Source organism: Oncorhynchus mykiss, chromosome 11 (assembly GCF_057628025.1).
Source record: "Oncorhynchus mykiss isolate SJ-2025 chromosome 11, ASM5762802v1, whole genome shotgun sequence".
Taxonomy (NCBI): Eukaryota; Metazoa; Chordata; class Actinopteri; order Salmoniformes; family Salmonidae; genus Oncorhynchus; species Oncorhynchus mykiss.
In genome coordinates, this window is record NC_143032.1 from 57,155,729 (window position 1) to 57,169,250 (window position 13,522).

Consider the following 13,522-nt stretch of genomic DNA (forward strand, 5'->3'; position numbering starts at 1 on the left):
TTTACTGCATGATTGTAGCGGATATTTACTAATGCGTTAGTTCTAGTAGCTATGTTTACTAGCTATGATGTTAGCTAACATGGTGACAACGATGTAGGCTGTGTGTAGCGGTTATGATATGAAGGTTTGGCTTGGAAAGGTTTTTCTGCCTAGCTGATGTGTTGTGCACTGAAGTCCACAAGCGAAGGGAAAAGGTGAGAGGAGTAGAGTGCGTAGATGCAAGAAGGAATTCTACAACGTGTGGCTGCTATGAAAGTGAACTGTGTTTGCATGTGATCAGGGGTGTATTCATTCCACCGATTCTGTTGCAAAACATTTCTTAAACAGAAGCAAACGGAACAAAATGGGGATAAACCTACCTGAATTTGACAAATAGAAACCATTGTTTGCAACTGTTGGACTAATGATTACACCCTAGATTAGCTAGATGCGGACAAGAGCGTGCAAGGTGGTATTGAATATGTCACTGTCTGTCACCTTGACGACTCCTCGACGACTTCTCGACCTGTGCACCTACGTTGTAAACTGTCATTCATAGGCTAGATTGTAGCAACCTCATGATGGGTATAGGGAAATTAGAGTATAATTTAGTAGCCTAAACCAATCAATGTTATATCGAGCTGGGTGAATGGAGTAGGAATGACAGCCATCCAATATGCTGTAATAGAAATAAGGCCATGCTCATAAGAAAATATAATGTCCTCCCTCATCTTAAACATCACCAACCGCCACTTACACAAGCACACAAATAAAAGTGATTGCATGGATACCCACGTGAAAAAATACTACAGTTTAGTGTAGAATACTACAGTAAATACTATAGAACTGTAATAACTGTAATATACAGTACTGTAGAATACTATACTACACACTGTAGTATCCCGATCATGTGTAGTACTTACTATAGGACTTTGTAGTATACTGTAAAATACTAGAGTAAATAATGGAGTATACTACAGACCGCAGAACACTACAGTAAATATTACAGTGATGTCCGCAAAAACACTACAGTAATTACTAGTATATACCACAGTTTTTAATTTGCATATACCTTGCCCATTCCCCTCCCCCATATCCCAATTTGTGCCACCCATAAGTCAAAAACCTACATGCCAAGTATATATATTGTGTTCCCTTCAGGTTATAGAAAACAGCAGAAGCACTGAACTTTCCATTCCGACCTGCCTGCCTGCCTGCCTGCCTGCCTGCCTACCTACCTACCTACCTACCTACCTACCTACCTACCTACCTACCTACCTACCTACCTACCTACCTACCTGATACAGAAAATTTGCTCCCTGAGTATTTTCTCAACCAGGTTTCCTCATGTGGGTATGCACTGACCACATTGTTGGCATAATAATAATAATAATCTCTACAGAGGGGTTATCTGTAATTTACATCAAGGCAAAAGCATGGTAGTGAACAGGGTATGGAGCGCAGGCAGTATTTGTTGACTTTCCTGTGCTTATTTTCTCTTGGGTGTTGCAATGTACTCCCTCTGTGCGTTTGGAATGTGAATGGCATTGCAACGACAATTGTCACTACCGGCATGAAGATGAGTATCTCCAGCAAGTCCTGGCAGCCAAGTGGACAGGCTGACCTGAGGGGAGTGGCCAGAAATACTTATTGAGCCAGCAGACACTCTGTCCCCATTGACATTGGCTGGCATGAATGTGCCTCTCTCTCTGTGAGTCATACTGTCTCAGTGCTGACGTAATCGAGAGGCTATTGGCTCATAACACAGAGGGTATTGATGATGAACTGACTGTCTCTCACTCTCTGGGCTGGAGAGAGGGATACAAAGAGTGATACAAAGAGAGATATAAAGAGAGATACAAAGAGACTAAGAGCCTAATTCAATCGAACCTGCATTATTAAAAGCACGCAATTTCTTTTTTCTGAATATAGAAAAGTTGTGGGTAAAAACCTACAACCAGCACTGAGTAGATACCCCTCCTATGCAGATGCTCCCAGTTTCCTGAATAAGAAGTGTGTGGGTGCGTGGGCTGTAGTTTCCAAAGAAAGATAAAATAGTCATGCAGGTAGCACACTAGTATCTTCAAACAAATAATACAAAAAATAAGTACTGAGAAAGGTATTACACATTTTTAAGTCTCTCTTTGCTCTGCCCTCTGCTTCTGGTTTTCAATTATCTACCCTTCTAATGAATTCCACTAATAGAGCTTTGGCTGAAAAGGGATCAGACTGGAAAAATAGAAGTTTCCATCCTCTGTTGCAATGACACGTGAACCAGACCCTGCTGATTTTACTTTTGACTCAGCCCAATGTGACGTGCTTGTGACATACGAAGGATAGACTTCCATAGAAATACTTCGATACGAAGTTCCCACGAGGGCAAAGACGCTGTTAATTCATTCCTTCTCTGAGAGAGACAGACTCAGACACACACGCCTAACTGCCATGGTCCTGAAATAGACTCCAAAAAACTCCCAAAGCGTTTTCACCCACATGAAAAAAATACTATAGTATACTATGGTATACAGGGCTTTCTGAAAGTACACAAGTACCCCTTGACTTTTTCCAATTTTTTTTGTGTTACAGCCCAAATTGAAAATTGGTTACAGAAGGTAGTGCATACTGCCCAGTACACCCCTGGGGCCGAACTCACTGCCATCCAGGATATCTATGTCAGGCGCTGTCAAAGGAAGACCCTAAAAATTGTCAAAGACTCCAGCCACCCAAGACATAAAATTGTTCTCTCTGCTACCGCACGGCAAGCGGTACCAATGCAAACCAACAGGACCCTAAACAGCTTCTATCCCCAAGCCATAAGACTGCTAAATAGTTAGCTAAATAGTTAATCAAATAGCTACCTGGACTAACCTCACATACGCTGTTGCTACTGTTTATTATCTGTCACTTTATTCATAGTTATATATACATATCTACATCAATTACCTCGTATCCCAGCACATTTACTCAGTATTGGTACTCCGTGTAAATAGGCAAGTTATCGTTACTCATTATGTATTCATTATTACGTGTTTTATTATTTCTCTATTTTCGTTCTCTCTGCAATGTTGAAAAGTGCCCTTAAGTAAGCATTTCACTGTTAGTCTACACCTGTTGTTGTCAGTGGTGGGTGTAGCTTGTGCATGGAAGTCAGGTGCAGGAGAGCAGAGATGAATGGACAAAGCACTTTACTTAGGCATCATAATACAGAACGCAACCGCGTCACATCACACATGCCCAAAGAACAAGTGAGGCAGCACAAAGTACAAAGTACCGGCGGCCACAAAGCACGGGTATAAAACAAAAACTGGCGCAAACCAGCCGGAGCGTACCAACCTTGACAAAAAAACAATACCCCACACAGACATGGAGGGAACAGAGGGCTAAATACACATGTTAATTAGTAGAACATGTAAACCAGGTGTGCAGGAAGACAAGACAAAACAAATAGAAAATGAAAGGTGGATCGGCGATAGCTAGAAGACCGGTGACGTCGACCGAACAAGGAGAGGAACCGACTCCGGCGGAAGTCGTGACAGTAACCCCCCCTTGACGCACAGCTCCAGCAGCGCACCGACACCGGCCTCAGGGACGACCCGGAGTGCAAGGTGCAGGGCGATCCTGACTGAAACGGAGGAACTCCCGCAGCATTGAAGGGTCCAACACGTCCTCCACCGGAACCCAGCATCTCTCCTCCGGACCATACCCCTCCCAGTCCACGAGGTACTGAAGGCCCCTCGCCCGACGCCTCGAATCCAGTATGAAGCGAACGGAGTACGCCGGGGCCCCCTGAATGTCCAGAGGGGGCGGAGAAACCTCCCGCACCTCAGACTCCTGGAGCGGGCCAACTACCCCCGGCCTGAGGAGAGACATGGAACGAGGGGTTAATACGGTAATCAGGGGAAGCTGTAACCTGTAACTCACCTCGCTCAGTCTCCTCAGGACTTTAAATGGCCCCACAAACCACGGGCCCAGCTTCCGGCAGGGCAGGCGGAGGAGCAGGGTTTGGGTCGAGAGCCAGACCCGGTGCGAACACCGGGGCGTCACTGCGGTGATGGTCAGAGCTGGCTTTCTGGTGCAGCACGGTGCGCTGAAGGTGAACATGGGCGGCGTCCCATGTCTCCCCCGCGTGCTGGAACCAGTCATCCACCGCAGGAGCCTCGGTCTGACTCTGATGCCAAGGAGCCAGAACCGGCTGATACCCCAGTACGCACTGTAGGGGGAGAGGTTAGTGGAGGAGTGGCGGAGTGGCGGAGCGGGTTCTGGGCCATCTCTGCCCAGGGCACGAACACCGCCCACCCCCCTGGCAATAAGACCTCAGAAAGGTCCTGGCAATAAGACCTCAGAAACTTACCCACATCCTGGTAAACTTTCTCCACCTGCTCATTACTCTCGGGGTGAAAATCTGAGGTAAGGTTGATCGAAACCTCCAGATGTTCCATGAACACCCTCCAGACCCTTGAAGTGAACCTCGTAGTGCCGGAAGACATGTGTAAACAAGGCCTCCGCAGTCTGTAGGGCCGTAGGGAGACCGGGCAGAGGGAGGAGACGGCAGGACTTAGAAAAACGGTCCACAACGACCAGGATTGTGGTGTTAACCTGTGAGGGAGGAAGATCGGTAAGGAAATCCACCAACAGGTGCGACAAAGGCCGCTGTGGAACGGGTAAGGGGTGTAGCTTACCTCTGGGCAGGTGCCTAGGAGCCTTGCACTGAGCGCACACCGAGCAGGAGGAAACAAACCGTCACGTCCTTAGCCAAAGTGGGCCACCAGTACTTCCCACTCAGACAGCGCACTGTCCAACCGATGCCTGGATGACCAGAGGAGGGTGACGTGTGGGCCCAATAGATCAGCCGGTCACGGACAGCAGACGGAACGTACAGACACCCAGCGGGACACTGGAGGGAGTGGGTTCTGCATGTAGCGCCTGCTCAATGTCCGCGTCCAGCTCCCACACTATCGGCGCCACCAGGCAGGAGGACGGGAGTATGGGGGTGGGATCCATGGGCCGCTCCTCTGTGACATACAGCCGGGACAGTGCGTCTGCCTTCACGTTCTGGGAACCTGGTCTGTAAGAAAGGGTGAAAACAAAACAGGTGAAAAACATGGCCCACCTTGCCTGGTGAGGGTTCAGTCTCCTCGCAGTCCAGATGTACTCCAGATTGCGGTGTTCAGTCCAGATGAGAGAAGGGTGTTTAGCCAATGTCTCCACACCTTCAAAGCCTTGAAGACAACCAACAGCTCGCGGTCCCCCAAGTCATAGTTTCGCTCCGCCAGGCTCAGCTTCCTCGAGAAGAAGGCACAGGGGAGAGAAGAAGGCACAGGGGAGCACGGCTCCTATCCCAGCCTCGGATGCGTCTACCTCCACTATGAACGCCAAAGAGGGATCTAGATGGGCCAGCACGGGAGCCGAGGTAAACAGAGCGCTCAGGTGACCAAAAGCCCTGTCCACCTCAGCCAACCACTGCAAACATACCAGTCCCCCCTTCAGCAGTGAGGTAATGGGAGCCGCTACCTGACCAAAACCCCAGATAAACCTCCGGTAGTAATTGGCAAACCCTAGAAACCACTGCACCTCCTTACGGTCACTCTCCATCTCCACCCCTGAGGTGGAAATGCAGTACCCTAGGAAGGAGACTGACCGTTGGAAGAACAGGCATTTCTCAGCCTTGACATACAGATCATGCTCCAACAGACAACCAAGCACCCTGTGCACCAGGGACACATATTCAGCGCGTGCAGCAGAATATATCAGAATGTCATCAATATACACCACTACACCCTGCTCGTGCAGGTCCCTGAAAATCTTGTCTACAAAGGCTTGGAAGACAGATGGAGCATTCATCAATCCGAACGGCATGACGAGGTACTCATAATGCCCTGAGGTCGTACTGAACGCAGTCTTCTACTCGTCTCCCTCCCGGATACGCGCCAGGTTGTAAGCGCTCCTGGGATCTAGTTTGGTGAATAAGCTCGCCCCGTGCATTGACTTAATCGCTGTGGCTATGAGAGGTAGCGGGCAACTGTACCTCACAGTGATCTGGTTTAGACCTCATAGTCAATACACGGGCGCAGACCACCCTCCTTCTCCTTCACAAAAAATAAACTTGAGGAGGCGAGTGAAGTGGAGGACCGAATGTACCCCTGACGCAGGGATTCGGAGACATATGTTTCCATAGCCACCGTCTCCGCGAATAGTGGCGTCTACCAGGAGATTTATCGCACAATCCCCCCGTTGATGGGGTGGTAATTGAGTCGCCTTCTTTTTGGAGAAGGCGAGAGCCAAATCGGCATATTCAGGGGGAATGCGCACGGTGGAGACCAGGTCTGGACTTTCCACTGTAGTGGCACCAACTGAAACCCCTAAACACCTCCCCGAGCACTCTCGCGACCACCCCATGAGAGCCCTCCGTTGCTATGAAACAGTGGGGTCATGACAGGCTAGCCAGGGTAGGCCTACCACCATGGGAAATGCAGAGGAGTTAATAAGAAAGACTGATTCTCTCCTTGTGACCCCCCTGTGTCACCATGCACAGGGGAGTGGCCTCCCTAATCAACCGTGACCCCAATGGTCGACTGTCTAAGGCTTGAACTGGGAAGGGCAGAGCCATTGGAACAATGGGGATCCCTATACTATGAGCGAATGCTCTGTCTATAAAATTCCCAGCTGCACCTGAATCGACGAGCGCCTTATGCTGGGAATGTGGGGAACACTCAGGAAACATGACATTCAAAAACAGGTGTTCAACCGAGGGCTCTGGGTGAGAATGGTGCCGACTCACCTGGGGTGACGCTAGAGTGCCCTGCCTGCTGCCTCGACCCCCAGAGGAACCAACTCGACACCGACCGGCAGTGTGTCTTCTGAGGCCACAGATGGTGCACGCGAAGGCCTCTCCTTCGGCCTCCCTAAGCGCAGCACCTCCCAGCTCCATAGGTATCAGAGCGGTGGTGCTGGAGGATGGAACCAACAGAGCCCGATCTGGACATCCGCGGGTGGCCAGCAGGTTATCCAGCCGACTGGACAGGTCCACCAGCTGGTCAAACGTGAGGGTGGTGTCCCTGCAGGCCAACTCCCGAGGGACATCCTCGCGCAAGCTGCAATGATAGTGGTCATTCAGGGCCCTGTTGTTCCATCCCGCTCCGGCTGCCAGGGTCTGAAAGTCCAAAACAAACTCCTGTGCACTCCTCATCCCCTGCCGCAGGTGGAAAAGACGTTCACCCGCTGCTCTCCCCTCGGGCGGGTGGTCAAAGACTGCCCGGAAATGACGGGTGAACTCCTCAAAGTGGTCCAGCACCGCATCTCCTTCCACCCACACGCCGTTGGCCCACTCCAGGGCTTTCCCCGAGAGGCATGAGGCGAGGGCGGACACCCTCTCACGGCCCGAAGGAGCTGTGTGGTCGGTCGCCAGGTATAACTCCAGCTACAGCAGGAAACCCTGGCAGCGGGCAGCCGTCCCATCGTACTCCCCGGGGAGGGTGAGGCAAATCACAGTGGAACCAGGTGCAGGGGGAGCGAGTAGTGGAGGCCCCTGTTGTGCTGGTGGAGGTGCTGGAGGAACTTCCTGTCTCTCCCAGTGGTCCATTGTTTTGACAACGCGGTCCATGGCGGCGCCGAGATGGTGGCGCATCATTGCGTGTTCCTGGATGCGCTCCTCTACCCCAATAACAGGGGCACCTGCTCCTGCTGACTCCATTCGACGGTGGGGTATTCTGTCAATGGTGGGTGTAGCTGGTGCATGGAATTCAGGCGCAGGAGAGCAGAGATGAATAGACAAAGCACTTTACTTAGGCAATCATAATACAGAACGCAACTGCATCACAACACAAACGCCCAAAGAACAAGTGAGGCAGCACAAAGTACAAAACCCAAGTACAAAGCACCGGCTGCCACAAAAATGGAAAATGAAAGGTGGATCGGCGATGGCTAGAAGACCGGTGACATCGACCGCCGAACACCGCCCGAACAAGGAGAGGGAGAGGAACCGACTTCGGCGGAAGTCGTGACAGTTGTTTAGAAAGCATGTGACAAATATTTTAATTTAATTTGAATTTGTTTTGTATTCAGTGTAGTGCTTTTACAGACTTAACTGTAGCATTTACTGTAGTGTACTGTAGTAATTACAGTTAACTATAGAATAAATACTGTAATAAAATAATATGTAGTACACATAATAGTAATTAATGGAGTGTTTTTGCTGACTGTAGTATACTATAGTATTTACTGTAGTGTTTTTGCGGACATTAATGTAGTATTTAATATAATGTTTTTGTTTTATTATCTTTGACATAGAAGTGAAGAAACCTTCTAGAGAAATACATTATCTATAACCTATAGGTAGGTAGGACTGGGGTCTGAATGGCAGTGGTGTAAAGTAACTAAGTAAAAAATATTTTGAAGCACTACTTAAGTAGTTTTTTGGGTATCTTTACTTTACTATTTATATTTTTGACACATTTTAAATGTACTACATTTCTGAAGAAAATATGTTATTTTTACTTCCATACGTTTTCCCTGACACCAAAAAGTACTCGATACATTTCCAATGCTCAGGCAAGACAGCAATGGGGTTCAATTTCCACACCTATCAATACAACATGTTGACATCCCTACTGCCTTTGAGCTGGTGGACTCGCTAACACAAATACTGCATTTGTAAATTATGTCTGTGTTGGAGTGCGTCCCTGGCTGTCCGTAAATTGAAACAAACAAGAAAATCATGCCATCTGGTTTGCTTAATACAAGGAATTTGATGACTAGCATTTACTTACTTGTACTTTTCACTTGATAATTTAATAGTTTTTCCACCACTGTACTTAAGTACATTTAAAACCAGATATTTTTAGACGTTTACTCAAGTAGTATTTTACTGGGTGACTTTCACTTGAGTCATTTTCTATTAAGGTATCTTTACTTTTGCTCAAGTATGACAATGAGAACTAAACTCTACAGCATACAATAACATTCTAGACGATTCTGTGCTTGTGGCAACAGTTTGGGGAAGGCCCTTTCCTGTTTCAGCATGACAGAAAAAAAAAATGGTTTGTCGAGATTGGTGTGGAAGAACTTGACTGGCCTGCACAGAGCCCTGACCTCAACCCATCAAACATTTTTGGGATGAAGTGGAACACCGACTGCGAGCCAGGCCTAATTGCCCAACATCAGTGCCTGACCTCACTAATGCTCTTGTGGCTAAATGGAAGCAAGTCCCTGCAGCAATGTTCCAACATCTAGTGGAAAGCCTTCCCAGAAGAGTGGAGGCTGTTAGAGCAGAAAATGGGGATGAACTCCATATTGACTCCCATGATTTTGGAACAAGATGTGCAATGAGCAGATGTCCACACACTTTTGGTCATGTAGTGTATATGGTCTATACTTGGCATGTAGGTTTCTCACTTATGGGTGACACAAACTGGACCATTGGTGGGGGGGGGTATATGCAAATTAAATAATGTAGTATTCATATATAAAAAATGAAGTGGATTTTGCAGACATTACTGAAGTATTTATAACAGTTTTGGGGGGGGGGGGGGGGGGTAATATGGAAGTATTTAGTATTTTACAGTATACTACAACATTCTATAGTAAGTACCACACATGATCTAGGGTTACTACAGTGGGTAGCATAGTATTCTACAGTATACTAGTTTACTATACAATTATATAGTATGTACTGTAGTATTATATAGTAAATGGTGTAGTCTTTCTTCATATGGGCACTGCATGTGCAATGAATGAGAAATGTGTGTGTGAAAGAACATGCTGGTCAATAGTGACTGTCACGTTCTCACTGTTTGCAGTTCTCACTGATGATGACCAAATGTGCACATATAGGATTCCCCTGGAGCTTTATTCCATTGAAGTTCTTCTACAGTGTCTGTTTTCAGAAGCTCTCATCTGTGGGGGTGGATTGATCGACCTGATGCTCTCCCTTCTCCACTGCACTACCAATTAGTGTGTCCTCACATAACTAGATTCAGTCGTAATTGGACAACTGCATGGTCGTGGATAATCATGAAACTGTTGGTGGAGTAAATAGCCCATGTTGTTTAAGCCACACATTCTGAAATCCCCCCCCCCCCCCCCAGTTTTATAATTAGAATGTGATAGAAACGAGGCAACGGTGTGCTTCAGGACCATGCGGATGCCTCCGAGCGGTCGAGTAGGCTGTTTGGAGTGTTTATCTGACAAAAATTATAAATATGTCCAGCCCGCTTCAAAAACCAAAGTTGCGCTCTTGAAAAAATAAAAATAAAGTTTTAACGTCACATTCACCGGATAGGTGCAGTGAAATGTCTTTCACGTTTTTTTACTGGGTTAGCCATAGTAGTACAGGGTATTCGAAACAGCGACTTTGTGATTACTGGTCCACCACTCTAATCTCTAGGCTACCTGCAGCCCTATGACGAGTTGTAGAGTAGAGAGGCTATTTTGAGGCTGACCACACAAAGCGGACTGTCTCCACCTAGTGTGCTTTCCTGTAGCCTACACTTCCATTTTTACTACATCATTTCTGAAACTAGCATCTCAGAGATGGTATTAGCAAATAAATATAATTAAAGCGCATGATTTATCAAAATAATTCAAGACAAATCTAATGAACAGCAAACTAATACAATGAACAACATTGACTATTCGCCTTTAGATTGAGAACAGTGATTTATAATTACAGGATTATATGTAACGCTGAAAATACATTTGAAATAGTAGTCAGTACAATGGGAACATGAGATTCTTGTCATTATTTATTGTAATATTTATATAATGAATGTGTTTATTTATCCTCTCATATTCATATACATACATACTGGTTTTATATGGGGCGCAACAGGGGTGCCGCTTTCACTGGGGATGTCCTTCCCACATTCTGAAATTGCATTTTTGTCATCCCCAGGTTTAGCATTCGAATGTGATACAAAATGAGACAACGGTTTGCTTTAGGACCATGCGGATGCCTCCGAGCAGTCAGGTAGGCTGTTTGGGGTGTTTATTCGACTTGATTTAGGACGGCTAGGACCCCACAGAGCGGCCTGACAGGTTGGGTGAAGGCAAAGCTTCTGGAAGGCTGGCTGGACCAGCATAGGAGAGTTGAGCATGGTTTAGTGTGTACGTTTAGTGCTCTTTCACCAAGTTGTAAAATGTAACAGAACAGAGACTGGCTACTCTTTAGTTGACTGATGTAGCTGCCAAGGTAACTTCTGTTTAACTTAACAGAAAAAAACTAAACTAGTGTTTATTTGCAGTGCTGAGCTAGTATTGTAACTGAAATGTAACGTTAGCTAATGTTTCATCCCCTCTCGACAGGTGAATGAATAAGCTACGCTAGTGAGTAGCTACCACAGCCAGGTTAGCTCTAGCCTCTAGCTATCTGTCAGATAGTAATAATTGCCACATCATATTGCTAACAGCAGTTGTTGGTATGTTAATGTTTTGTAGCCTTTTTTCGTCCTGTTTCAGGAGTAAATTAACTTGGCAAGCTTTCGCCAGTTGATGTACCGTTAGAGAGAGAACTGACCAAAAGTTGGCTTTCATTAGCTATTATTTTTGCCTCAATCAACAAGACCTGAATCAAATGATGAAACCACCCGCTGGCTTTCTCTCCCACACCCAACCGCTACCGCAAGAACTGGTCCCAGAACCAACCGCAGTCCCGCAATGTTATTTTAGGCATATCTGATGCAGCTCCCTTGCCAGCCATGGTCCCAGCAATTTTGCACCCTATAGACAATATCAAATGCGCAAAAATAACTTATGAAATAAGTTAAATTACAAGACAGGGCCGTGGACCCCTAGGGACAGGATGGGGTGACCCAGCTATATTGTGTGCAAGTAAAACGAGCTCCACAGTACTATTAGGCCGATGATATGAATTATACGGAGGATGTGCGGTTTCTGTGTGTTTTCATTACACTGTGTGTCCAAATCTTTCCCCTGAGACAAAAAAAATAAATATGAGAAGGATGTTGTGTTGGAGAGTTCAGTTATTGACTAGACTGGTGGGGGTCGGCCGTGTAGGCTGCTCGGGTTGGCTGGGCGGTCTGGCTGTAATTTGATATACAGGATATCTTAAAGATAATCAGAAGTTAAGTTCACATAGAAATTAAAAGTGGATGGTGTTCAGAGATAGATGGGAGCAGTTGAGTGGAGCTGAAGGATGGGACTAAAAACGAACAAAAGATAACTATTGTAAAAATACTGTGTCCGTAAAATATATAAAGTATGTATATGCTGGAAGTAGAAGCCTAAGTGTTGTTGTCCATTAGTTTAGTCCAATTATGGGAGGGATGGTAGTGTTAGGGGAAAATACAAAAAAAATAAAATATATATATATATATATATATACTTACAAAAAAATAGATGGGTGATTGGAATTGATGCAAACAATTACATTGATGGAAGCCACAATCTATCTGCAATATTAAAGCTGATCCCCCCCCCCCACAAAAAAAGGTTGGATGATGAAGGTCGGATGATTGTGGAGGCCAGGTCATCTGATGCAGCACTCCATCACTCTCCTTCTTGGTCAAATAGCCCTTACACAGCCTGGAGGTGTATTTTGGGTCAGTGTCCTGTTGAAAAACAAATTATAGTCCCACTACGAGTAAACCACATGGGATGGCGTATCGCTGTAGAATGCTGTGGTAGCCATGCTGATTAAGTGTGCCTTGAATTCTAAATTTATCATAGTGTCACCCGCAAAGCACCCCCACACCATCAGACCTCCTCCTCCATGCTTCACAGGGGGAACCACACATGCGGAGATCATCCGTTCACCTACTCTGCATCTCACAAAGACACAGCGGTTGGAACAAAAACTCTCAAATTTTGATTCATCAGACCAAAGGACAGATTTTCACAGGTCTAATGTCCATTGCTCATGTTTTTTGGCCCAGGCAAGTCTCTTCTTATTGGTGTCCTTTAGTAGTGGTTTCTTTGCAGCAATTCGACCATGAAGGCCTGATTCACGCAGTCTCCTCTGAACAGTTGATGTTGAGATGTGTCTGTTAAATGAACTCTGTGAAGCATTTATTTGGGCTGCAATCTGAGGTGCAGTTAACTCTAATGAACTTATCCTCTGCAGCAGAAGTAACTCTGGGTCCTCCTTTCCTGTGGCGGTCCTCATGAGAGCCAGTTTTATCATAGTTCTTGATGGTTTTTGTGACTGCACTTGAAGAAACTTTCAAAGTTCTTGACATTTTCTGGATTGACTGACCTTCATGTTTTAAAGTAATGTTGGACTGTCGTTTCTCTTTACTTATTTAAGCTGTTCTTTCCACAATATGGACTTAGGGATATATTCTGTATACCACCTTACCTTGTCACAACACATCTGATTGGCTCAAACTCTCTAACAAGGCAAACCTGTTAATTGAAATTCATTCCAGGTGACTACCTCATGAAGCTGGTTGAGAGAATGCCAAGTGTGCAAAGCTGTCATCAAGGCAAAGGGTGGCTACTTTGAAGAATCAAAAATATATCTTGATTTGTTTAACACTTTTTTGGTTACTACATGATTCCATGTGTTATTTCATAGTTTTGATGTCTTCAC